This window comes from Miscanthus floridulus, chromosome 19 (assembly GCF_019320115.1).
Source record: "Miscanthus floridulus cultivar M001 chromosome 19, ASM1932011v1, whole genome shotgun sequence".
Lineage (NCBI taxonomy): Eukaryota > Viridiplantae > Streptophyta > Magnoliopsida > Poales > Poaceae > Miscanthus > Miscanthus floridulus.
In genome coordinates this window covers 86,394,444-86,421,511 of record NC_089598.1, presented here as the reverse complement: position 1 = coordinate 86,421,511, position 27,068 = coordinate 86,394,444, and the positions used below count along the sequence as shown (strand labels likewise).

General features: G+C 45.4%; 1 pseudogene; it reads right to left on the bottom strand.

The window, feature by feature from the left end:
• Positions 1 to 8,366: 8,366 nt before the first annotated feature.
• On the bottom strand, positions 8,367 to 9,163 carry LOC136526310 (uncharacterized; annotated as a pseudogene).
• Between the last annotated feature and the right edge of the window lie 17,905 nt (positions 9,164 to 27,068).

The window sequence follows — 27,068 nt, the reverse complement described above, 5'->3', positions numbered from 1 at the left end:
CTAACCTTTTGAAGGAGAACAATGAGCTTAATGAACAAGTGAAGAAATTGAGCAACAAGTTAGAGAGGTGCTACAACTCTCAAGTCACCTTTGAGCATATGTTGAAGACTCAAAGAAACTATGGTGACAAGTGTGGCCTTGGCTTCAAGAAGAAGATGACAAAGGGTGAAAGAAAGAGAGAGAGAGAAAGATAAAGAAGCTACAACAAAGAAAGCTCTCTCATACCATGTGCTACCGGTGTCATGAAGCGGGACACCTTGCAAATGGTTGCCCTAACATTGAGAAGCTCAAGAATATAAAAGAAGAAGAGAGGCTAAAGCATGTCAAGTGCTTCAAGTGCCGCACTTGGGGTCATCTTACCTTAATGTGCCCAACCAAGCAATTGGTGAAGCAACAAGTGAAGCCTCAACCAAAGCCACAAGTTGAGCAAGAGAAGACACCCCAAGTTCAAATCAAGATCAACCATAAAGATGGTGGTGATTTGATGATAAAGAAGAAAAAAACAAGAAGTGGTGGAAAGGCAAGGTATCAAATGCAAACTCAAGATGCCAAGATGATGAGCAAGAATGAAGATGAGAAGAAAGTCTATGCTCACATCAAGTGCTTCAAGTGTGGAAGTGTGGGACACTTTGCCTCTAAGTGTCCTACCAAGCTTGAGAAGAAGGCTCAAGCAATCCATGAGAGGTAAGGCAATGAGAAGCACCATATGAGCAAAGAAGAGAAGGCTCAAGCAAAGAAAAAGTGCTACTCATGCCGGGAAAGAGGACACATGGCACATTCATGTCCCCTAGGTGACATTTCTAAGTCTATTTCAATTGTTTATAATAATGTGCTTAGAAAGGATGGTAATGGTACCTCTATGGTTGCTATTGCAAAACATCCCGCTACTCATACTAAGGCGTTGCCTAAGTATGTTGCTCCTAACTTGAGAGGATCCAAACTTGTTTGGGTACCATCAAAAAGCGGATAATTGTTTGTAGGTACCATCGGCATTGGAGGCTTGGTTTAAATGATATTCATCTTGTTAATCATGTAGTTGAGCCAAGTATCGCTAAGTGATGATCACTATCCCAATGCCATGACAAATTGAGTGAAGTCCAAGTGTGCTACAATATACAAGTGTCAAATTCAAGTTGCTGGTGATTCATTGATTATATTTGATGGTTTGCAAATAATTAAGTTGAAGCTTGCTAGTTGGATGATCATGAGCTAACCAATGTATATCTCTTGTTGATCATTTCATTTGGGTGCATATGAGTTGATTGAATTGGATAAATATGCAATGTCGCTTGCTATAAGATGTTTGAATGGATAAATTAATTAGCAATCAAGTTTGGATTGATTTGAGTTGGATAAATTCATGAGATAACACTTAGTAAGTGATTTGAATGGATATATGTCTTATGGAAGTATTCAAACAAGTTAGTTTCAAGTTTGATTCACATTTGATGAAGTATAGCTCAATTGTTGAAATCTGTCCTATATTGAAAATCTGAGTGAGCTGTGATCTTAGACATGTTTGAGTAATCAAAACTTATTGGATTGGCATAAAAATTGGTGCACATGCTCTAGACTTATGATATAAGGTGCTGTACAATTTTCATGAGAATTGGATAAGAAATGCTTCAGTATTGGAGTGGATCTTGTCAGCTATAGTGCAGCAGTTTTCAGCATATAGCAGTGGTGGAAGAATTGAAATATGGCAGCAATCTAGAAGTCAAATGAAGCTCAATTTTTTACAGCTGCTAGATAACTTAGTAAAGAACATCTCCACCAAATTTCGTAGTATTTGGATTTGTACTTTGGAAGATATGCTCATTCCTTTGAAGGGTACAAAATCTGTTAGAAAAGTGACAAATATTGGATTGATCTAGAGTACTGTTCGCCTAAACGGTCATTTAGCCCGTTTAAACACCGTGTAAACGCTACACGGTGGTGCGTTGTTTCCGTTTAATCACCCGTTTACCCTATTTAATTGGCCATTTAGCCCATTTAATGAGACGTTTTGCTCGTATAATGGCTAAACGGTAGGTGACCGACTGTTTACCGTTTAGCGTTTAGGAAAACACTGATCTAGAGTCACTTTGATTGAAAGGTTCTCAAGTTGGAAACATGTTTACAAGTGTTTGAGGTACCTAAGTTTGGTTTTGAGATGATCTAAAAGCATGACAAGCAAAGAGTACAAGGCTATTTGATTGAGGAGTGTACTTTGCACACATTTGGTACTCAAGATCAAGATCAAGATCAAACTCAAGATGAAGTTGAAGTTTAAGTTCTAGTGACTATTGGAAATCATTTAATAGAAAGAAAAGGACTTAAACAAGAAGAAAGAAAAGGACTTAAAGAAGAAATCAAGGTTACTCATCAAGTTAAGTCAATCACTTGAATCAATCAATCAAGTTATTTCAGGTGAGTATCAAGAATGATTCTTGGAGAGAGGTCACTTCTCCCTAGTGTAGGGGCTTTCCGCCTATGTGTAGGTGAACCAAGTATGGTACTTAGAAGGCTAACATAGAAGTGGTGATCTGAGGAACATTTGAGATGCTTAGTTGAAGCAATCAAAAGGGTTGATCATGAAAAGCAAGCAACACCCAAAAGAGAGCTAGTCATAATATTTCAAGTGGTATTCTCATGTTGATGCTCTCATGCAAGCATAGATCAAAAGACAAAGCAAGTCAACCACAACAAAAAAGTGCACTTGATCATAAGTGGTATTCATTTCATATGGGTGAAGAATGAAATTCAACATGGTATCTATTGGTCTTCACCAAGCTTATAATTAGACTTCACATTGTTATTGGAGTAATGAATTGGAATCTATGTGACTATCCTCTACTCCAACATAGCAAATGTATTATTGTAATGTGCATGATCATTTCATCCCTTACTAGCATGCGGTTAGTGCATATAGTACATGCTTCATAGGATCATGCATAACAAATGAAATGCTTAAATTCATAGCCTACCACTATTATTTGAATGATTACTTGATCTAGTGGTTAGTACATGAATTTGTTCATGGGCTAGTGAACCCAAGTACTTGACTCAATTTGGATTGCTAATAAGTGACAAGTACAACATTGGCAAGATAACCCTTGCAAGAGGTGTGAAGAAGCTTGTCATTGGTTCAAACCGGACTTGAAAGCTTAGGCAAATCAATTTAGTTCAAGTCAATCATACAAGCTCATGATAGTGATAAGAGTACAAGCACAAGACAACAATGCAAATAGATATCTAGTTTGTTTGTATCAAATAGTATCTAGACTCAAGTATTTCATCAAGAATCTACAAGTTATGTCTAGATCAACTCACAAGTGATATCATATAAGTGGTACTCATGAAGATAGCAAATGTTCAAGAAGTGGTTTTTATTGATAAATCTAACAAGTGGTTGTATACTAGAAGATTCTTTTAAGTGATATCACATCTACACATAATATCAATCATGCAAGAAAATGGTTCCACAAGTGATCCTCAACTTTAAGTGATCATCAAATGAAGAATGCATCCCTCACCTACAAGAGCTCAAGTGTATCAATTGGATGACCCATGCTATCACAAAGGGGAGGTGTACCACAAATTGATATCAAGATCAACGATCCTATGTGTGGTATCTCAAGAAGCCCTACACAAGATACAAGTGGTATCTACAAATGGTGTCATTCCAACAATCAAGTGATGTCCATCAAAAATACAAGACTCAAGCCTCAACCATCTACCCCAAAATGCATACCCTTGCATCAATAAAAAACTCACCTTTTATGGAAATTGATGACAAAGGGGGAGAGATTGTACAAAGATATGAAAGCTTTGAGATTGAAATTATACAAGGAGGAGAGATAAGATATAAAAGCTCAAAGAAGTAGAGGTTGGACATGGACATGGACAAAGAGGGAGCAACATTGAAGAAAAGATATGGATCAAAATTCTTGGACAAGAGAAGCACACAAGTAGGGGGAGCAAGCTCATGAACTTTGATTGATTGCATTTGATATGTGCATATTCATGTGCTTGCTTGCATTGCATAAGCTTTCAAATTCAATATGCATGCTTGTGTGGTGTATGCTAGTTGTAAAACTTGAATGATGATTTGATAACTAGCATGCATAGGATGATAGCTAGACACTTGGTATGCTTTTCAAGTAATGCTAGCACCTTGCTTTTAATGTTGATCTCACAAGGTATCTAGAGCTTTTTATTTCCAAGTGATATCTAGCTAACCATGGTGCTAAGGATGAACTTAAAGGTGCAACTCCGATTGGCACACGCTTCAACGGTGCGTGCATGTGTCGGGTGAGGCGTGAGCTCGGCAATGAGGCGGGGCGATGACTGCGCCAGCGAGACATGCACGACGCCGTGAGTTGGTGAAAGGTCCCTATGTGGTTTTGGTAATTGAGTGACAACCTAGGTGGACTAATTGTGTTTATGTGAGATACACAGGTGATTAGTCCATAGGTACATATGTGTGAGAAACATATACCATGAAGGTGAAAATGGCTTGGAGATGTTGCAAAGCTCGCACATGTGATGATGAAGGAGCTCATTGCACATGAGACATGACATTGAGTCATGTGATCAAGGTGGAGAAGATCAAGACAAGACTTGGCTTGATGGACTGGTTGCAAGCGTGAAGGGCAAGTTGGAGGCTTTGGAGCGATGGACCGTGTGGCGGTGAAGCTTGAGCAAGACTTGGCACCGATGGACGAAGGCAACGGTGAAAAGCAAGTGATGTCAAGATCGATGAACCAATATGATCACGTGATGATATGAAGTAGATCATATCATTGTTGATCATGTTGGTGCATGTGTTGCATCAACATTGGAGGAGATGGAATGGAATGCGCAAGGCAAAGGTATAACCTAGGGCATTTTATTTTACCGGTCATAGGTGTGTAGAGAAGTTGATGACCGGGTTTAGGATAGATGGCCGTACTATCAAGAGGGGCAAACTTGTTTGCATATCGGTCATCTAAGTGCCACTCGAGTGATCTAACTTTGCATCGTCGATTGAGTGGCGTGACAAGTTGAGTGGCTAACCCTTTGGGAAATGATTGTGAAAAGCTAACACACATACACATAGTGGTATACACTTGTTGGTGTTGGCACATTTACAAAGGAGATGAAGTTGGAGTTGATGTGGATCAACTCGGTGAAGAAATGGAGATGAGAAAGGTCCCACAGAGTGGATCGGACTCTGGTCACGCAGTGACCAGACGCTGAGACTCAGCGTCCGGACAGTTGTGGCAGTCAGCGTGTAGCGTCGGTCTGTCGACTGGACGCTGGCTCTAAAAGTGACTGGGCGCTGGAGGTAGTGTCTGGTCCTGTTGTCGGACGAAGCAGTGTCGCTGGAGAGTGATCGGATGCTGGGGCTGCGTCCGATCACGTCCGACCGGACGCGTCCGATCGGGGTCGGTACCTTACTGTAAACGACCGGACGCTGAGGGTCTAGCGTCCGATCAGTTGAAGTTGTTGCGTCCAGTCTGATGATAACCGTTGAGATCGGAAGAATGCCGTTGAACACAGGTGACACATGGCTGTCATCGGGCAACCGGATGCTGAGGTCCAGCGTCCGGTCAACATGACCGGAGCGTTCGGTTGACCCGACAGTTGCCCAGTGAAGGGGTAACGGCTAGTTTAGCCCTTGGGGCTATAAATAGAAGTGGCCTTCGGCCATGGCTGGGGCTGAGCACCTTGGGGGACTTTGTGTCCGTGCTTGAGAGTGCTTGGGAGCCCTCCATCTTATACATACTTGATAGTGATCATCCGATTGTGTGAGTGAGCGATTCTAGTGCGATTGCATCATGAAGTTGCATCGAGTGGCACTAGGTGATCGAGTTGCAAGCCGGTGGTGCTTGTTACTCTTGGAGGTTGCCACCTCCTAGACGGCTTGGTGGTGGTCTCCGTGGAAGCCCACAAGAAGCTTGTGTGGCGCTCCGAAGAAGAGCTTGTGAGGGGCATTGTGCTCGCCCCGCGGGAGTCGCGAAGAGCAACTTTAGTAAAGCGTGTCATTGAGCTACCCTCACCTTCGGGGTAGGTTCTTGCGGCGCTCGACATGTGGGCTTAGCGGGTGATGCTAATTAGCCGCTGAACCACCAAGTGAGTGGTCGACACAACGGGGACTAGCGTGTTGGCAAACACGTGAACCTCGGGAGAAAAATCATCGTGTCAACCTTGTTCTTCCCGTTGGTTTGCATCCTCATTACACAAGCTTGCAATTACTTTTATACATATTAAGCTTGTGTAGTTGCTCTTGTAATTAGTTAGCTTGTGTAGCTTACTAGTTACCTTCTTGCTTGTGTAGCATAGAAGTAGCTCCCTTGCGTGGCTAATTTGGTTTGCGTAACCTTGTTAGTCACATTGCTTAGTTTGTGTAGCTAAGTAATTGCACTCTCTAATTTGGCATTGGTTGCCTTGTTATTGAGCATTGCTAGTGAGTTTAATTGGCTTTGTGCTTTTGCTTACTAGCATGTGTAGGAGCTCCCTTGTCGCTTAAAGTACTAGTGGCATAGGTTTGTGTGACCTTGCTTCTAGAATTGGTTAGGAGAGCTCTAGCTAGCCCGACACCTTTGTTGCTTAATTAGTATCTTTGAAAGGTGCTAGTGAATATAGATAGAGGGGTATAGTTTTGGCTAGACCGATAGTTATAATTCCGCACTTGTTTCGGTTAGCCGACGTGATTAAGTTTTAGAAAAGACTATTCACCCCCCCCCTCTAGTCACCATCTCGACCCTTTCAGTTGGCGAGGGGGCGGGCGGTTCACACGGCGCGAAGCGCGGTGCGTCGGCGTTGGCCGTGGCGTTGTCGCGGAATGGGAACACTGCTTCATCAAAGACGACGTGCCGTGACATGATGACACGGCCGGTGGCGAGGTTGTAGCAACGGTACCCACGATGATCTGCTGGGTAGCCAATGAAGACGCACGTCGTGGAGCGTTCGGCGAGCTTGTGGCTCGAGGTGGCGATCAGGTTGGGGAAGCATCGGCACCCAAACACGCGAAGCTCGGCATAGGAGGGCGCCACACCGAAGAGCAGGGCGTACGGCATCGTGGAACTGGTGGCTCGGCAGGGACGGCGGTTGATCAGGTACGTCGTCGTAGCAAGCGCCTTAGCCCAGAACGTCAGGGGAGCTGCACTGTGAATGAGCATGGTGCGCAAACAATCGTTAACAGTGCGGAGAATTCTTTTGGCTTTCCCGTTTTGCCGCGACGTATACGGGCAGGAGAGACGTAGCTGGGTGCCAAGAGAAGAAAGCAGGAGACGCATGGCGGTGGAGTCATATTCCCGTCCATTGTCAGTCTGGAAGGCTAGGATGGGTAGGCGAAATTGAGTATGAACATAAGAAATAAATGCTTGAATGGTGGGGAAAACATCATATTTATTGTGAAGTGGAATTGTCCATAGGTAATGCGTGTAATCATCAAGAAAAACAATGTAATATTTATAACCAGAATGACTATGAACGGGTGATGTCCAAACATCTGAATGAACAAGTTGAAAGGGGAAAGTCTGTGAAGTAGATTCAGTAAATGGTAAACGAACATTCTTGCCCAACCGGCAAGAAGAGCATGAGTGAGCATCAGCTTTATTACACTGAAAAGAAAAGCTTTGCAAAACTTGGGAGGTGACTGGATCTCCAGGGTGCCCCAGTCGCTGATGCCACAAGGATGTCACCGAGGAGGCCGTGAGAGCTTGATGATGAGGAAGACGGAGAGGGTAGAGATCGCCGCTGCTCTCACATCGGAGCATCTCCGCTCTGGTAAGAAGATCCTTGATAGAGAAACCAGATGGATCAAATTCAATGGAAACGTTATTATCACGAGTGAGATGGCGAACAGAGATCAAATTCTTGATGAGTGAAGGTGAAATAAGAACATCATTGAGGTGAAGAGGGGAAGTGGCAGTAGGAATGAGTGTCTGTGCCTGGTGGGTGACGGGCATCTGGGCACCATTCCCTACTGTGATGATGGAGTTAGAATGCCGAAGGGTGGAAGGGGGAAAGTTACCAGGAGAAGACAACATGTGCGACGTCGCGCCTGCGTCGAAGTACCAATCCGAGGCACTCGTGGGATGGTGCTAGACGCCGGTGGATTGGATCGCTGCGTAGAGGGCACTGTTGTCGAAGACGTTGGATGGGCCGGCCGGTGAAGGCGGTGGAAGATGGGTGGCCGCCATCGCTTGCTGTGGCTGGAACGGAGGCCGAGGTCCCAGAACACCAGCACCAGGGGCACGGAATGGCATGGGCCAGGCCTGCACCATGCCTTGCCATGGATTGTAGCCTGTGGCCCAAGGCGCGGACGGGTTGTTGGAGGAGCGCGAGGACCCACCGCCATTGCCGCGGCCGCGTCGCCGATCGGAGCGGTTGTTGGATCAGTTGCCGCCGCCGTTATTGGAGCGGTTGTTGGAGCGCGACAAGTTCGACGCTGGAGAGCCGTCGTTGGTGCCGGCTGCGGCAGAACTGGAGGAGCCGTTGGATCGCTCGCCATGGGTCGCGGTGAGAGCTTGTCCAGCTTCGGCGTTAGTGTCGTGCTGGAAACTGAGTTCCTCAAGGAGGAAGGAGCGGGTGCTCATGAAGTTGTGCGGCGGGGACTTGGAGGTGATCACTGGCTTGACGTAGCGGTACCGGGGATTGAGGCCGCGGAGAAGATTAAGCACCTGACTGGCTCAGAGACGGGGTGGCCGATGTCGCGCAGCTGATCGGCGAGCCACTTCAACTTGGTGCAGTAGTCGTTGATCGACATGTCCCCCTGCTGCAGAGAACGCAGCTCGGCTTCCAGGTACACGGCGCGCTGCAGCTCATTGTCCTAGAAGAGGCCCTCGATGGCGTGCCAGAGGGAGAAGGCGGTGTTCCGGTCGCAGCGAACGATGTCGAAGACGCCCTTGGAGACGGTGGTGAGGATCCAGTTGGTGACGCATGAATCCACCATGCGCCATTCACCATTGCTCTCATCAGACGGGGTGGGCGAGCGAACGTGGCTCTCAAGGCCGAACTTGCCGAGAGTCGAGTCGAAGAAGAGACGCCACTGGCCGTAGTTCCCCTCGTCCATGTCGAGGGTGACTGGAACGTGGTGGCGGATGGAGATTGTCTAGATGACAGAGGCAGGGGCGGGGGCGACGAAGGAGCCATCGTCAGAGGAAGAGTCAGAGTGAATTGAGGAAGGCGCCATTGGTGCGGAAGGAGAGTTCGGCAATGGAGTTCTGGAGGATCGAAGAGGAGGCTGATACCATGTAGAATGAAGATGATCAACTGGATGATTTGCATTGATCGTATATGGCATACATATATATTACAATGGCCTTTGGCCATGACTACACACACAACACACGCATGAGTGGGCGAGCGCCCAGCGCGGAGCGTGGGCGCTGTGAAGACCGGGCGCGCGTGTGTGCGCGGCAGAGCGCGCTCTCCGGAGGCAGTTGGTGCGGCGAGCGATCGGGAGCGCAGGACGTGGGCGACGCATCAGGAGAGCCGAATGAGCTCTAGCCGTTGGAGACGTTGATCCGCTGACATGAAGGTCTCTTACAATTAATCAACGAAGAAGATGAAGCATAGGTACCATGTTATGTTTCCACATTGCACTACTTTTGCACAATTATAGTTACTTAATTAGGACCGATTTTAGCTTTCTACTAACCAAAAAAAAAGTCTGGATGCTCTCTATACTCGTTTCTTTTCAGGTATGAATCGCAGAAACTTCATGAAAGTTGTCTGTAGAGCAGCATTCTAAAGTTTCGGCAAAAGACAACCGAACCGAGGATGGTGGCGCTTTGCAAGTTGCTCCGGGAAAAAGCTTGGCATCATAAATTCAGTGTGCACAGAAGCAAACGCTGAAAAAAAGAAGAGGTAGATTTTTCCACCCACGAGACGCAGTGTGAGTCCGTTTCACGAACCTGGAATCTCGCTCGCTCACCCCCCGGTTCCTTTTTGCCCGTTGTCAGGCAAGCAAAGGAGGTTAAGTTGAAGCGTCTGGAGCTGCTCAGTGATTTGCATGGATTCCTCGATCCATCTCTAGATTCTTGCTGCTTCGGCACTTCTCTGGTCCACACGTAAATGGCACATAAATAAGTAATACATCTATTTTGCACTGATGAAGAGAAGCACAGTAGTTGACTCTGCCCATTGCACAAATGGGACGGAAAGGACCATGCCTGACTGACCCTGTTCTGTTCATCGACAGGCAGGCATGTCCCGGCCGCCGGCCGGCCGGAGAAAGCGATGGACCGTCAGGTCAGGCCCTGGACGACGACGAAGCGTCAGGAGGGAGGGTGCGCGCGACGGCGACGGCGACGGTGATGCGATCCGCCTTTTAATCCAGGGCAGGGCAGGGTACTTGCAGCCGTTTAACTCCCGGAAAGTAACGCGTATCCGCCGCCGGCCGGCCGGCCACTATCTGCTCTCGGATTAGTCGTGACCGCCAAGTTAAATCGCTCGCTGCTCATTCATGTTGGCTGGGTTCACTTCACCTTCTAGTTCTAGCTAGCTGGGCTCTGAAAGAGACGGGCAGCGACGCCGATGGGCCTGCAATGTGTTGCCTCGCAGGCCTAACAAGACCTCCATCCAAAAGTTTGCAAAGCCCACTGCGAGACGTGGCCAAGCGTGACGGCGACTTGCGGTCGCTGACTCTTTGCCTCTGAGGCCCTGTTTATATCCCACCCAAAATCTAAAATTTTTCAAGATTTCCCGTCACATCAAATCTTGCGGCACATGCATGGAGCATTAAATGTAGGTAAAGAGAATAACTAATTATACAGTTTGTCCGTAATTGGCGAGACGAATCTTTGAAGCCTGAATAGTTCATAATTAAACAATTTTTGTCAAATATAAACGAAAATGCTACAGTAGTCACAAGCCAAAATTTTTCACATCTAAACGGGGCCTGAATGAGAGAGAAGGATAGGTGATGAATGAGCATCGATGGTGAAAACGACCACATTGCACATTCGATTTGATCTGCGAGGAAGGAAGCCAACGCCGGGCAACTGGCCACCTCGTCACCGTCTCCACCAAGCTTCCTTGAGCAAATGGAAACAAAACCTCATCTCAGGGGCAGGGGCAAAAAGAAAAGGTCAAAAAGAACGCCATCAATTTTCGCAGGCACCAGCTTATTTATCCAGAAAGAAAGCTTTGCTGGGGAATTTGCTGCTGTCGTTGTGATCCAGGTCGCCTAGGCAACGCCGTAATCATGGAAGAAAGTGCGAGGCCGGCCGAATTTTTTATTTTTTAGTTTTTTTTAAAAAAATTCACAAATATATCCCTAAAGGTAAGATTTCATAATCTGGACCCTTAGGTCGGCACCATTGCTGTTGACGCCGAGCTTACACTTCTCGGCGTCATCGTTGCTGGCACTGAGGTCTTGGGCTCGACGCAAATGTGACGATGACTTGTCAGGCAGATTGACACCGTAGATCTTGGCGTCAGGATCTATGATGCCGAGGTGGTGTTTGAACCCCGCTCCTAACCTTTCTGCCCGAGCCTTCTTCCTCTTCTTTCTCCTCCCTCTCGGGTTTTTTCTCTTCCCACTTCGTCATACCTCACGAATCGGCATATTGGACCTTGAAAACTTTGATTTAATCCATAGATCTTCGAAAGCAAGGTATCCTCGCTCCCCTCCTAGTTTTTTTCGTATCAATTTGGTATATATTAGTCGAATTTTTTAACCTAAGAATCGTCATTACTTAGGGTTTCATGCAATTTTTAATATTTGTATTATACAACCATAGGATGCCAAGGCATGAAAAAACTAGCAAACCAAGTTAACCGCAACGCATGTTGTTATGTTATGGGTTTGTTGTTGTGCATCAAATGGAAAACCCTAGGTTTAGGGTTTAATGTTAATTGCTTCTGGTTCTTAGAACGAAATTGGTTGTATTGTAGTTATGATCGGATGATCGGAAATACATTCGACCCATTGCCTCTGTCTAGTGATGTTCCAGTGCCCATGTGCTTTTGCGGCGATGCTTGCAAGGTAGCCAAGTCTGATGAAGAAGACACGTATAGGCAGATGTATTGGATGTGTTTCAATTTTATGTTTGAGCCTACACTTCGTCAGCGCCGCATTAGCAAGATGGTGAGAAATTAATGTTTGTGTCATATGACATCTTGCATGATTTTTTTTTGTTTGGTAACAATTGCATTTTTTGCAGACCCCTCCACCGCTCTGTGATTTTGAGCAGTGGATCGACACTGAGATCAAGCCTGAAGACAAGGAATAGAGACAGAAAATGTTGCGGTGGAAGGTAGAGGACAAGAAGATGATGAAGAAGAGACGTGGAGAGGAGGCTGCAAAAAAAAAAGAACAAGGAAGAGGAGGAAAGGAAGCATGTTGCTACGTACAGGGAGGAGAGGGAGAAGAAGCTTGAGCGTGCACGCTGAGCGAAAGCAGCGATGGAGGAGAATCCCGATACCCTAAGGAAGGAAAAGTGGCCTCGTTGCACTCAATAGTCTACATGACTTGCTAGTTCTATGGTTTATTCATGAATGATGTTGTTTAATGTCGGCACGTACTTCTAGTATTATTGTATTGTTTAATGTGGCATAGTATTGTACTTTTCATTTTGTGGTTGTTTTCATTATTTGTGGTCATAATATTCAGCTTAATATTATGGACATAGTGAAATGTGATCACGTGCTGCAAACAAAACCTAACGAAGTAGGGCATTATATAATTCAACATACAAAACACATGAAATGGCATGTGAAAACATGTACCGAATTAGGGTACAGAGTTCCTTCGACTAAATCTAATATGCCTTAGGTAATTAAACCAAACAACAAACACATAGATGTGACATGTGAATAAGATAAAGTCGTCCTAATAGTGTGGCCACATAGCAAATTGTGTTGCACCTTCTCCACAATAGCCTCCCATTGTTGGTGGCGGTGGTGGCGGGGGTGATGGCGGAGGCCCCTTATTCTTGTGGTTAGGGCAGGTGCAATATGGATCATTGTAGAGTGCCTCCTATGAATCGGCACCATTGTTGTTGTCGTCCTATCCTTCGTCCTTGTAACCACTGCTAACTCCCTTTCTAGATCGAAGATACGGTTCTACAGGTAGTAGATGTACTCCACATACGGATAAATAGGTTGATGATCGACCTACCTAGTGAACCCATAATTTTCTTCGGCCAAGGAAGACTACAATAAGTATGTCATGTAAGTTGTATAAAAGAGGAACATATTGAAGAAACAAATAGTAATAGCAATTACCCATGCTCACGGGCATTTGAAGAAACGATGACCTTCATCTATTTCCTCGGTGAACATCTGCACTAGGCAGTCCTCACCATGCATGCATTTTGGCCACTCTTCTTTCCGTTCATCTTATCTTCTCAGTGGTGCCTCTTTGATGAAATCACGTTTGCTCTCAACTGGAAACATCTCATAAAGAGCTTCCTCAAAGAAATCGGGACCAAGAGAACCCTCCCGCACAATGATAGTTCCCTTCCCCTTTTCTCTCCCTCTGAACGATCCTCCAGACATTGGTACTGCAACGAAAGAAAATACTAGTTAGGAAGTAAGTAGCAATGCATCCAGCATTGCGTATATATAGACAGAGGCAAGTTTAGTTGCCGTTTCAATGTGTTTGTGTTTTAACTGGTCACAAGAAGCCTAATTAGTTTCACTGAATAGCCTATTTCAATGGACACTGAAAAGCCTAGATTCGTTTCCTGAAAAAGTCTATTCGTCGTTGACATGATAAATCACTGAAAAGCCTAGATGCTATAGGTGTACTATGTAAGTGAAGTGATATATCATTGCTGTCATCGTACTCCTTGTCCTTGTAACTAAAAAGTCTATTTTCATTGTCTGAAGAGACTAGATTCGTTCGCTATTACTGAAAAGCCTAGATGCTATAGGTGTACTATGTAAGTGAAGTGATAAATCGCTGTTGTCATTGTACTCATAATATATGGTCAACATATCCATAGCAATCGCATTCAACGGTGCCTCCATGATATATGGTCACTAGGTTGTCTATCTAGTTCAAACACATAACGAAACACATGTCCTTTAGTCCAAATTAGACGATAGATAGTACCTAACAAGTACTTTCTAACTACAAACTAAGTAAATAAGATAATAGCTACGTATATATATACAGTGTACTCACAAAATAGCTATGTCTATGTACCTATGTATCTATGTTTCTATCTATCTACATATCTAACTATATCTATGTACATATGTATCTATGTTTCTATCTATCTCACTAGATCATTAACTAAATTAACTACCTAAGTCATCACATTAACTAGTAAATAACAAATAATCGAACTACTATATTACAATCAAAGCCAACTAAACACCTATGTTGCATATTCACAATTTTTACCTGGCGCGGACGGCCGCCGAGGGCGTGGGCGTGACCGGGGACGCCCGGCGTGGGCATGGGGTCGCCGCGGCCGCGGGCGGGGACGGCCAACGCGGGCACGGGCGTGGCACGGCGAGGCAGGGGACTGCCGGCACAGGCACGGGGCCGGTGTGGCCGAGGGCGTGGGCGGGGACGGCCACCGAGGACGAGGGCATGAGCAAGGACGGCCGTCGAGGGCGAGGGCGCGGCCGGGGATGGCAGGCGCAGGCGGTGACGGCCGTCGAGGGCGAGGGCATGGACGTGGGCAGGGTGGAGCATGCACGCGGGCGAGGACGGTACGACAGCGGTGACTGGCAGTATAGAGAAAGAGAGAGGAAGAGAGAAAGGGATGGAGGCCCCATACGTAAGAGAGGGCTTGGCGCCAGGATTGTTGGCGCCAAGCTCGGCGCCAGGATTGTTGGCGCCGAAGATCTATGGCACCAAGCTCGGCGCCAAGATCCACGGCATCACGATGGCTGCCATGTCAGCGTCCGTGCCACCAACATGGCCCAGAACTCGGTTGAAAGGTCCTAATGGCTAGAGGGGGGTGAATAGCCTATTAAAAATGCAAGCCACCTACCACAATTCTAGTTTATATAGTTTCTATCCACACAATAGCTATGACACTAAACTAAGTTAGTGTGCTCTCAAAAGCTAACTAAAGAGCTACACTAACCAAACTAACAAGCTCTCACAACTAGCTACACTAAAGAGCTTGACAACTAGTTTGCAGTAATGTAAAGAGAGTGAGCAATTTGTTTATACCGCTGTGTCGAAGAAGGAGCCAATCAATCACAAGAATGAATACCAATGAAGACCAATCACCTCGGAATCAAATGATGAACACAATGATTTTTTATCGAGGTTCACTTGTTTGCCAGCAAGCTACTCCTCGTTGTGGCGATTCACTCACTTGGAGGTTCACGCGCTAATTGGCATCACACGCCAAACCCTCGATAGGGTGCCGCACAACCAACATAAGATGAGGATCACACAAGCCACGAGCAATTCACTAGAGTACCTTTTGGCTCTCCATCGGGGAAAGGTCAAGAACCCCTCACAATCACCACGATCGGAGCCAGAGACAATCACCACCCTTCGCTCTACGATCCTCGCTGCTCCAAGCCGTCTAGGAGGTGGCAACCACCAAGAGTAACAAGCGAATCCCATAGCCAAACACGAACACCAAGTGCCTCTAGATGCAAACACTCAAGCAATGCACTTGGATTCTCTCCCAATCTCACAAAGATGATGAATCAATGGTGGAGATGAGTGGGAGGGCTTTGGCTAAGCTCACAAGGTTGATATGTCAATGCAAAAGGCCAAGAGAGTGAGCTTGAGCCAGTCATGGGGCTTAAATAGAAGCTCCCACAAAATAGAGCCGGTGTACCCCTCCACTAGGCACAACACGGGGTGACCGGACGCTCCGATCATATTTACCGGACGCTGGACCTCAGCGTCCGGTCACGCGATGCGTGGCACGTGTCCACTTTCTTCAAATGTTGATCACCCCATCTCAATGGTCAAGTGACAATCGATCACCCTAGCGTCCGATCGATTCCAGTAAGCATCCAGAGATGATTTTTCATGACCGGACACAGCCAGCATCCGGTCACTCGGCGACTCCTCTATGCACGACCATGTCAGTGTGACCGAACACAGCCAGCCAGCGTCCGGTCGTTTTAGCGCCGGTGTCTGGTCGATGACCGACGCTGTGCTTTTTCTGCTGCTACTGACCGGACGTGTCGGTCCTTCAGAGACCAGCGTCTGATGACTTACAGTGACCTCCATCTTTTCTGTCTAGGGCGCCGGTGGCATCGTTGGACTGTCTGCACTCTATGGGCGGACACTCCACCGGTGAAGTTCCTAACCCTTGCTTAAATGTGCCAACCACCAAGTGTATCACCTTGTGCACATGTGTTAGCATATTTTCACAAATGTTTTCAAGGGTGTTAGCACTCCACTAGATCCTAAATGCATATGCAATGAGTTAGAGCATCTAGTGGCACTTTGATAACCACATTTCGATATGAGTTTCACCCCTCTTAATAGTATGGCTATCAAACCTAAATGTGATCACACTCTCTAAGTGTCTTGATCACCAAAACAAAATAGCTCCTACCATTTATACCTTTGCCTTGAGCCTTTTGTTTTTCACTTTCTTCTTTTCAATTCCAAGCACTTGATCATCACCATGGCATCACCATCATCATGTTATGATCTTCATTTGCTTCACCACTTGGAATGTGCTACCTATGTCATGATCACTTGATAAACTAGGTTAGCACTTAGGGTTTCATCAATTCACCAAAACCAAACTAGAGCTTTCCTCGATGCCAGCAACAATGGCGCCGAGCTAAGGGTCCAGATTTTGAAATCAAACCTCCAGGGACATATTTATGAAAAAAATTCAAAAAAAAAGCTAAAAAATAAAAAATTCGGCGAGCCCGACACCTCGGACCGACCTCACCCTGCCTCTGCCATGCAAGTGACAACGATGCCTGTCTAATTTCTGAATATGAATCTGTGTAGCAGAATACTTGTGAAGTAAAGTGGCCCACTTTGAATTACTCTATAGCTTGGTAAAAAGATGGATACTTTCTTCTGCCAAGATTATCAACAGCATTGCGTGATTGCGTCATGGCTGACTGTGCCTTCTCCTGCGTGGCAAATTATTTCCATGGACTTCATTGCAGGGCTGCCGTTGTGTCAATTCTATTCTCGTGGTAGTGGATAAGTATACTAAATTTGCACATTTTGTTCCACCGTGCCATCCATTCACGGCAGCTTCAGTGGCTCCGGTTGTTTATGGATCACATCAATCGATTGCATGGCCTGCTCAAGTCGATTATATCTTATCGTGATCGGATCTTTACAAGTTGTTTTGTGGCAACTCTTATTCAAGATGGCTGGCATTCAATTGCAGATGAGTTCGATGTATCACCCACAGACGGATGGCCAAACATAACAGGTGAAAGCTCTAGTTTGGTTTTGGTTAATTAATGAAACCCTAAGTGCTAACCTAGTATATCAAAGTGATTATGAGATAGGTAGCACTACTCCAAGTAATGAAGCAATGATGAAGATCATGATGATGGTGATGGCATGTTGATGATCAAATGCTTGAACTTGGAAAAGAAGAAAGAGAAAAACAAAAGGCTCAAGGCAAAGGTATAAATAGTAGGAGCCATTTTGTTTTAAGTGATTGAGATACTTAGCGAGTGTGATCACATTTAGGATCGATAGCCGTACTATTAACAGGGGTGAAACTCGTATCGAAATGCGGTTATCAAAGTGCCACTAGATGCTCTAACTCATTGCATATGCATTTAGGATCTAGTGGAGTGCTAACACCCTTGAAAATGTTTGTGAAAATATGCTAACACATGTGCACAAGGTGATACACTTGGTGGTTGGCACATTGGAGCAAGGGTTAGGAACTTCACCGATGGAGTGTCTGCCTGTAGAGTGCGGACAGTCCAACGGTGCCACCGGCGCCCTAGATTGAAAAGACGGAGGTCACTGTAAGTGATCGGACGCTAGTCTTGGTAGGACCGGCATGTTTGGTCAGGTGAAGCATGAAGACGCTGGGGTCGGTCTCTGACCGAACGCTGGGTCACTTAGTGACCGGACGCTGGAAGGTTGCATCTGGTCCTGCTGACATGGCAGCGCATAGGGGAGTTGTTGTGTGACCAAACGCTGGGTGTGTCCGATCGAGCATGACCGGACACATTCGGCCGTGAAAAGTCATCTCTAGATACTTACTGGAAATGACCAGACGCTGGGGTTCAGCGTCTGGTCATTACTGAGATCGGGCGATCAACATTTGAAGAGAGGGGACATGTGGCACGCATCCTATGACCGGACACTGAGGTCCAGCGTCTGGTCGATTTGACTGAAGCATCCGGTCACCCCCTATTGTGCCTAGTGAAGGGGTACAATAGCTATATTTCATGGGGGCTTCTATTTAAGCCCCATAGCCGGCTCAAGCTTATACTCTTGGCCATTTGCATTGACATAGCAACCTTGTGAGCTTAGACAAAGCCCTCCCACTCATCTCCATCATTGATTCATCATCTTTGTGAGATCGGGAGAGAATCCAAGTGCATTGCTTGAGTGATTGCATCTAGAGGCACTTGGTGTTCATGTTTTTGCTGTGGGTTTCGCTTATTGCTCTTGGTGGTTGCCACCACCTAGATGGCTTGGAGTAGCGGAGGAGGATTGGCATGAGTTGGTGATTGTTCATGGCCAGCTCCGATGATTGTGAGGGGATTTGTACCTTCTCGGCGGAGCGCCGAAAGGTAACTCTAGTGGATTGCTCGTGTCATTGAGTTACCTCATTTGTGGGTAGGTTCTTGCAGTGTCCAATTGTGTGGACGAGGTTCGTGCAACACCGCTTAACCATTGAACCACCAAGTGTTGGTCGACACAATGGGGACGTAGCGTGTTGGCAAGCACGTGAACCTCAGGAGAAAATTGGTTGTCTCTTGCCCTTTGATATTCTCCCAGTGATTGATAAAGTATTCATCTTGTGATTGGTTCACTCCTCTATGCGGCGGTATAATCACCTCACTTACTCATTTACATTCCCACAAACTAGCTATATCAAGCTCTTTAGTGTAGCTAGAATTGAGAGCTTGCTTTGTGGATTAAGTTCATCTAGTGGAGCTCTTTAGTGTAGAAATTGTGAGAGCGCTTAGTGAGTAGTGACCTAGTGGATTATGTGCCTAGTGATCATAACAACTAGAATTATTGGATAGGTGGCTTGCAACCCTTGTAGAGCTAGAGCAAGTTTGCATTTCGCTATTTGCTGTACTAATCAAATTGCTCTAGTTGATTTGTAGATTTTAAATAGGCTATTCACCCCCCTCTAGCCATATTAGGACCTTTCAATGGGTCAACCAATGCCTTAAGACCTTCCTTCAGTGCTTCATTCATGCCTGCCCTTCGCGCTAGATTCACTAGTTACCCTTGGCAGAGTATTGGTACAATACAAGCACTCATTCAGCATTGGGTAGAACTCCTTTTGAGGTAATTTATGGATATCCTCCTCACCATTTGGGTGTCGATGTTGCTGATGCTATCCCTGTACCTAACCTACAGAAATGGCTTGAGGACCGTGTCGATGTTTTACCACTGATAGCCTACCACGAGGGTACCCGGGGCAGTTTGTTCGGACTTCAGCGTATGCAGAACTCGACGGTAAACGCAAGAGACAGTCGATTTATCTTGGTTCGGACCCTCGATCGTGATCGAGTAATAGCCCTACGTCTAGTCAGCGTTAGCCTTTGCATTGGATTGATTGTAAAGTGTTGTGTTACCTTCTCTTCTGCTCTCAGGAACTTCTCCCTCCTTTATATAGTCAGGAGGCTAGAGTCCTAGTCGGTTTACAATGAGAGTTCTTAGTAGGATTATAGAATAATACTACTACTAAGATTACATGGAAAGAATCCTAGTTAGACTAGATCTTCTCCCTTCCCTATGGGGTATCCCGTGGGTCCCGTATCGATAAGCCCCCAAGCACTCCATGGTTGAGCTCTGGAAGCCTCATTTTGTTCCTTCAGGTCTTGTCGAGCAGGAACAAGCATCGTTCGAGTGCTTACTTGAGTGAAACCGTGTAGCGCTTCTTGGGATCTTTGAGTGGTATGCACTTTTTTGAAGAAAAAAATACATCCGTCTGGGTGTAGCCCCCGAGCCTCTTGCTATTTGGAATAAGGAGCTGGAGGGTCTTGTCTTGAAATTGTTCTGATTCTTCGTCGAAGGGCTCCCAAGCATATACTCAGGTTATTTATCAAAAAGAACTCAGATATAGCTCGGTCCGGGTTCTTTTTATCGTGAGTCCTTGAAGTGGTTTGTCTTGAAGAAGTCTTCTTGGTGACGTGCGCTTTTTTTGATGAAAAAAGTGCACTCACTGAGTGTAGCCCCCGAGCCTCTTGCTATTTGGAACAAAAAGTTGGAGGGTCTTGAATCTTATGTTGTTTGAAAACTTCTATCTTGAAGAAGTCTTCTGAGTGATGTGCACTTTTTTGAAAAAGTGCACTCACTAAGTGTAGCCCCCGAGCCTCTTGCTATTTGGAACAAAGAGTTGGAGGGTCTTGAATCTGAGTTGTTCAAAGAACTGAAAACCTCTCCTGTTGTAGCCCCCGAGCATATATCTAGGTTCTTTTATTCAGAAAGAACTCAGATGCAGGGTCTTGGCATATTGTCTGGCAGTCTGCTGTTGTCAGATGTAGTTGTGTGGTGGTGGTTGAGTGTAATTGTTGTTTGTTCAGGAGTTGTACAGTGTTGGTATATCATTTCGAATATACTCGTCCTTGAGTGTTGTTCCTTCATGCCTGAGTCCTTTTTCATTGAATTCTATCTTTTCACTGTGTCCTTTGTTAGGTTTGTTCCATTGGTGCTCCCGGTCCATGTGCACCACTTTTTTGGTCTATAAATACCCTCCTAGTGTGCTGTTTTGATTCATTGAGTATTTTGTTGCGTGGTCTAAAATCTCCGTAGTCATAACTATGGTAGTTTCTGAAGTAGAGTAGCCCTCAGGCATATCTTGTAGTTCTTGTATATCTTGTCATAGCTGGAGGGAGTCTTGTGATAGAGATTAGAGGTAGACTAATCTCGCAGCGGCATTGTACCAGGAGGTACGTGGCGGTAGTTGGAGAAAGTCTTGTGATGTGGGATATGTTCCTTCATCCAGCAGTTCTAGGCAGATCCCCCTTGCCTGCCCTGCGACTGTCTAGTGCAGATCAATGCCTGATCCGGTGTCACATCGGACTTGGGTAGATAGATGCCTGGTGGCCTTCCCTAGTCCATGTTGTCCCACCGTGCTGCTGACTTCCACCTCGGATGTACTGCATTCATCCTTTGAAGAAAACAGTGTAGCCGAGTGCGGTTTGTTCTACCGAGTAGCAATTTGGAACACGTAGTCGTTCCAGAGCCTAGTTGTGTCCGGGTTCCTTTTTGCTACCTTGCTCGTCATAGTACCGAGTTCGTTGGGTCTTGTAAGATGTGTAATCTTGTATTTTTTGAAGCCATTTATAATGGAAAGAATCTTGTCTTCTGAGTTATCATTCTTTTTTCTACTGATGTCCTAGTTGTTTATGAGATTTCTGAGTTCTTTCTATAAGAACCAAGTTCTTTTGTTCCTTTTGAGGTAACCCTTCGTTGCTTCATGGTTGATGAGTTCTTTTTGTAGCAATATGATAACTCTGCCGTGGTGCTGGATGGATAAGTCTAAAATCTGCCCGTTGAACTGTACCCTTGTGTAGAAGTGTGTCGTCTATCATTTCAGCTGTGTCAGTTGTGTTGGGAAATGGACCGTTGCGTTCTCATGCCATGTTTAAATGGGCCTAGTGGCCATATTTCTATTGCTGTAAAAATCTATTTAAAGGCCTTCTTTCTTCTTTTTCTTTGCTGCCCTGCTTTTGCCTTGAAACCCTAGTCCTCACTCCACTGTCACCATTGTCACCGTCATCTAAGCGCCGCCGCCTGAGCATCATCTATTCTTAGTGCCTTATTACTTTCGCTGGTATATGGGTAGGAAGAAATCAGCGAGCAAGTCTCAGGCAACTTTTGTAGACGAGGAGGCATCACTTTCCGTGATTGAAAAATCAAGAATTCATGGCCATGAGGGCTGCTCAGAAGGTCTGGCCGGCTCTGACTACAACTGAGGATCAGTTGCGCAAGCTTGTCAGTGATTGCCTAATCCAGGACAAGGAGATTGCTGAATGGAGAGCTCCAGGCCAGCATCGGGTCCCAACTCTAGGCCCTGGTGAGATTGTTCTTTTTGTCTCTATCTGTGCTGGGCTCTGCCTTCCTGCCTCTGCTTTTCTTCATCGCTTTCTCAGTTATTTTGGGATTACCTTGAACCATCTTACTCCCAATGTTCCCTTCATCTTTTTGTTTTTGTTCATCTTTGTGAAACTTTTCTTGGAATTCCTCCTTCTCTTTCTCTCTTTCGTTACTTCTTCCGTCTGAAGCCCCAACCCCACAACGATGACACCCATGTTCTTGGTGGCTATGGGATTCAGTTTCATCAGGGTCGTAAGAGTAAATTCTTTGATTATGACTTGGTTGATTCTGTGAGGGATTAGCGTGCCGACTGGTTTTATGCCGCCAATATGATTCCTCCTCTTGCTGTTCATTCTGGTTCTGGTCCCATGGTTAATGACTGATGAGAAAAGAATCCCCTGACGGTGGATGAGCTCTAGGCAATCAAGCTATTTCTTGAGAGGATATGTGCTCTGAAATAGCAAGGGTTGACCAACTTTGGGATCATCTCTAGTTTTCTTCGCCGCCGTGTTCAACCTCTGAAGGAGCGAGAGAATTATGGTTTTGAATACTCTGGGGCGGATGACCCTTATCATATGGTCCCTGCCCTTGAGTTGACTAGTGAGGAGGTGCTCGAGCGCCTTCAGAAGATGTTGAAAGGAGTAAGCGTCGTCCCACATACTGTCCCTGAGTATTGTGCTAACAACCCACCTCCTGCTATGAGTTGTTTTTCTTATGCGGGTACTTTTCATATTTCCTTTGCTGTCTCCACTTTTCGCTTAATCTTTCTCGTCTGGTTGTTTTACTCTTTCATAGGAATTTTGGTGCAACTTCGTTGATTCGATCCCCCTTGATGACTGCCCTGCCATTGTGGAGACTGGGGAGAATCTTGCTGGGGCATCTTTAACCAGTAAGTTTCAAACCACCATGATGTTTCCTAGTGTTTCTTCTGCAGTTCTTGACACATATGTAGAGTATGTTCCTCGTCCAATTCCTCAAGCTCCTCACAGTGTCGGAAAAAGGGGGCGAGCGGATTGTTCTTCTAGTTTGTCTGCTACCAAGAAGTCTCGCCAATCGAGTACTCGTCCAGGTACTCAAGTTATAGGTAGCGTGCTCCGAGGTGAGCATATTAATATGTTTTGTCTTTTTGTTGTTCGTTTTTGCCTTTAACCGAGTACTTTTCTTCTTTTCCAGATGGCGTTGTGGTTGCCATGTTTGAGAGTGAGGAAGATGAGGATGATGATGATGCAGCCCTTGTTATGCGTCGGTGAGTTGTTTCCTTGTTTTTCTGCTATTGAACACCTCTTTTTGTTCTGACTTTGACCATGTTCTCTTTGTAGTAAGCGGTCATCGACCTCGAGTTCTTCTGGGGCTCCGGTACCAACCACGCCACTCCTGTCGCAGGGTGGTGGTGATATTTTTGCTGCTATAGTTCCCCCTCTAAGGTCTTCTGTTGGTTTTATGAAGAAGATAGCTGAGTGAGTGAATCCTCGTTCTGTTTCTTTGCTTTTGTTTTCCTTTTTTCTGATTCATATTCTTATCATCGAGTTTCCTTATCATCTTGCAGACCCTCGCCTTCCCTTAACCCTCAGTCAACCCCCTATCAGTCTTCTGGTTTGCCCTAGTGTACTGAGTCTTAGGGTCTTGAATGTACGGTCGACGAGGTGGCTGTGAGGGAGACAGGGTTCTCTGGTGATCACGTAGCTGCTGATTTGCTAGCTCCGGAGGTGACCATGGCCGTGGCGATGGAGCCATTTGAGGAGGTAGCCGGGGCTTCCCAGGGTACGGCCCTAGTCTTGTCTTCTTCGCCTCGGCCGGCTTCTCCCTCTGCTCCTCTTGCTAGTGGCGTTTAGCGTTTGGATGATGATGTGGTGCAACAATTCAATGCCACTTATCGGTTGTCAGAGCTGACCACTGCCTGGGGAACCTTTGCGACTTCTTTTGGGGAAAAACTCTAGGTAAGTTTTTTTTTCTGAAGTTCTTTCTTTGGATGTTCATCTTTCTTCTGTTCTTATATCTTGTTTTTCTCTCTCTCCTTTTTTTAGTCTTTTTCTCGAGACCATACCGTCTTCTTTTTCTCATCTGAAACCGAGAAAAAGTTGTCTTCTGAGGTTAGTGCCCTAAAAACAGAGCTTGACCTCTGTTGGGCTAAGATGGAGACTGAGCGCCAAACGCACCAAAGGGAGGAAAAAGCTCTCTGTGCCCAGGTGGTTGAGGTAGAAAAGCGAAGGGATGCTATTGTGCAGGAGGCCTTGAAGAGTGTGGAGGCCATGAAGAATGAGTGCAATGGTATTGTGGGTTCTTTTTGTTTCCTTTTGTATTCAAATTTCCCTTTCTGCTGACTTGTTTTTTGATGCCTGGTCTAGCTCTCCGAGTTGAAAAGCAGAAGCTCTCGGAGGGTATTGAGGAGATAAAGACACTTGCTCGTAATAGTCACAATAGGGCTGAAGAGGTAATTACTCATGCTAAGGAAGAACTCGTGCTTGCCAAGTTGATTAGGTGTGGAGCTGACAGGGATCTTGTGCAGGTCCAAAAAACTATTGAAGTCTTGACTGGTAAGTTGGCGATGGCTACCGAGAACTGGAATGCTTTGTGAAAATCCTTTCGGTCAGTAGCTGACCTTCTCCGGACTCCAGCAGATGATGGTCAATCTTGGGCTTAGTTTATTCCCCAAGTTCTGACCTATTTCTAGGAGTTCGTGAAGTGGTGCGCCCAACTTTGTACCAGAAATGTTCTTGCCCAGGTCTGGGTTCTTGCTCCGGAGATGCCTTTGTCCAAGATTGCAGAGGAAGCCGAGAGTCAAGAGTATCTGGATGCCGTTGAAAAGGTGGAGCCTGAGGTCAAAGATTTAGCCAGGACGATTGTAGATAATCTTAATATTGATATTTCTTCTCCTGATGACGACGCTTGATGTAATTGACCTTTGTACTCTAGCCTCTGTAATGGGATATTATACTTCTTTTTGAATGAAGATCCTTTATTTTTGTTGATGTCTTCTTTGCCTGGATGTCTTTGATTTTGACAAGTACTTGTCATGCTTTCGTCTACGCCATGTAAACAACTCGGTATTTGTAGATCGTTGTCTTGACAAACTTTCTTGATTTGTCGAGTGCTTATTTGGCTTTCGTCTGCTCCATGTAAACAACTCGGTATTTGTAGTTCATTGTCTTGACAAACTTTCTTGATTTTGTCAAGTGCTTGTCAAGCTTTCGTCTGTACCGTGTAAACAACTCGGTATTTGTAGATCGTTATCTTGACAAACTTTCTTGATTTTATCAAGTGCTTGTCAAGCTTTCGTCTGTACTGTGTAAACAACTCGGTATTTGTAGATCGTTGTCTTGACAAACTTTTTGGATTTGTCGAGTGCTTGTCTGGCTGTCGTGTAAACAACTCAGGGTAAGTAGATCTTTGTCTTTACAACCTTTTTGTTCTTATTAGTACTAAAAAGACTTGGAACCAGCGATCTCAAGCATCTTCAGCTTCTTCTTTTTAGCTTTTTTGCTTAACTCGAGATGTGGCCAGCATCTGGCTCTTTCCCTGGTTGTAAAAACATCTTAGGATCAGTTTGGGTTTTAGCTTATTAGCTACCCTCATCGGTGGGCTCAAGCATTTTTTTTAGCTCTTTTGCTCTCAGTCGGTATGCTCAGGCATAATTTCAGCCATTTTGCTTCTTGTTTTGGGTGTTAGCTTATTAGCTACCCTCATCGGTGGGCTCAAGCATCTTTTCAACTCTTTTGCTCTTAGCTGGTATGCTCAGGCATAATTTCAGCCATTTTGCTTTTTGGTTCGGGTGTTAGCTTATTAGCTACCCTCATCGGCGGGCTCAAGCATCTTTTCAGCTCTTTTGCTCTCAGCCGGTATGCTCAGGCATAATTTCAGCCATTTTGCTTTTTGGTTTGGGTGTTAGCTTATTAGCTACCCTCATCGGTGGGCTCAAGCATCTTTTTAGCTCTTTTTCTCTCAGCCGGTATGCTCAGGCATAATTTCAGCCATTTTGCTTCTTATTTTGGGTGTTAGCTTATTAGCTACTCTCATTGGCGGGCTCAATCATCTTTTCAGCTCTTTTGCTCTCGACCGGTATGCTCAGGCATAATTTCAACCATTTTGCTTTTTGGTTTGGGTGTTAGCTTCTTAGCTACCGTCATTGGCGGGCTCAAGCATCTTTTCAGCTCTTTTGCTCTCAGCCGGTATGCTTAGGCATAATTTCAGCCATTTTGCTTCTTGTTTCGGGTGTTAACTTATTAGCTACCCTCATCGGTGGGCTCAAGCATCTTTTCAACTCTTTTACTCTCGGCCGGTATGCTCAGGCATAATTTCAGTCATTTTGCTTTTTGGTTTGGGTGTTAGCTTATTAGCTACCCTCATCGGCGGGCTCAAGCATCTTTTCAGCTCTTTTGCTCTCGGCCGGTATGCTTAGGCATAATTTTAGCCATTTTGCTTTTTGGTTCGGGTATTAGCTTATTAGCTACCCTCATCGGCGGGCTCAAGCATCTTTTCAGCTCTTTTGCTCTCAGCCGGTATGCTCAGTGAAAACAACTCAGAAAAAGTCATAATAAGACATATGTTGTCGAGGAACACCATCTTTATTGATCATGAATGTTTACATGCTTAGTGAAAACAATTAGGGGAAAGCCATAATAAGACATATGTTGTCGAGGAACACCATCTTTATTGATCATGAACGTTGATCTCTTGTGGCTTGTATACATATTCTTCCCTGAGTAGTTTTCATGCGTAGAATCTTCTTAGTTGGTTGATGTGCCATGTATTGTTGACTTCTTTTCCATCTTCAGTTATCAACTTATACGTGCCTGGTCCGGTGACTTTTGTGACAATAAAAGGACCTTCCAATGGACTGAGTAGTTTATGGCATCTGTTAGTTTTTTGTATTCTTCTTAGTACTAGGTCTACGATTTGGAGTGATCGAGGCTGGGTATTCTTATTGTAGTGGTGT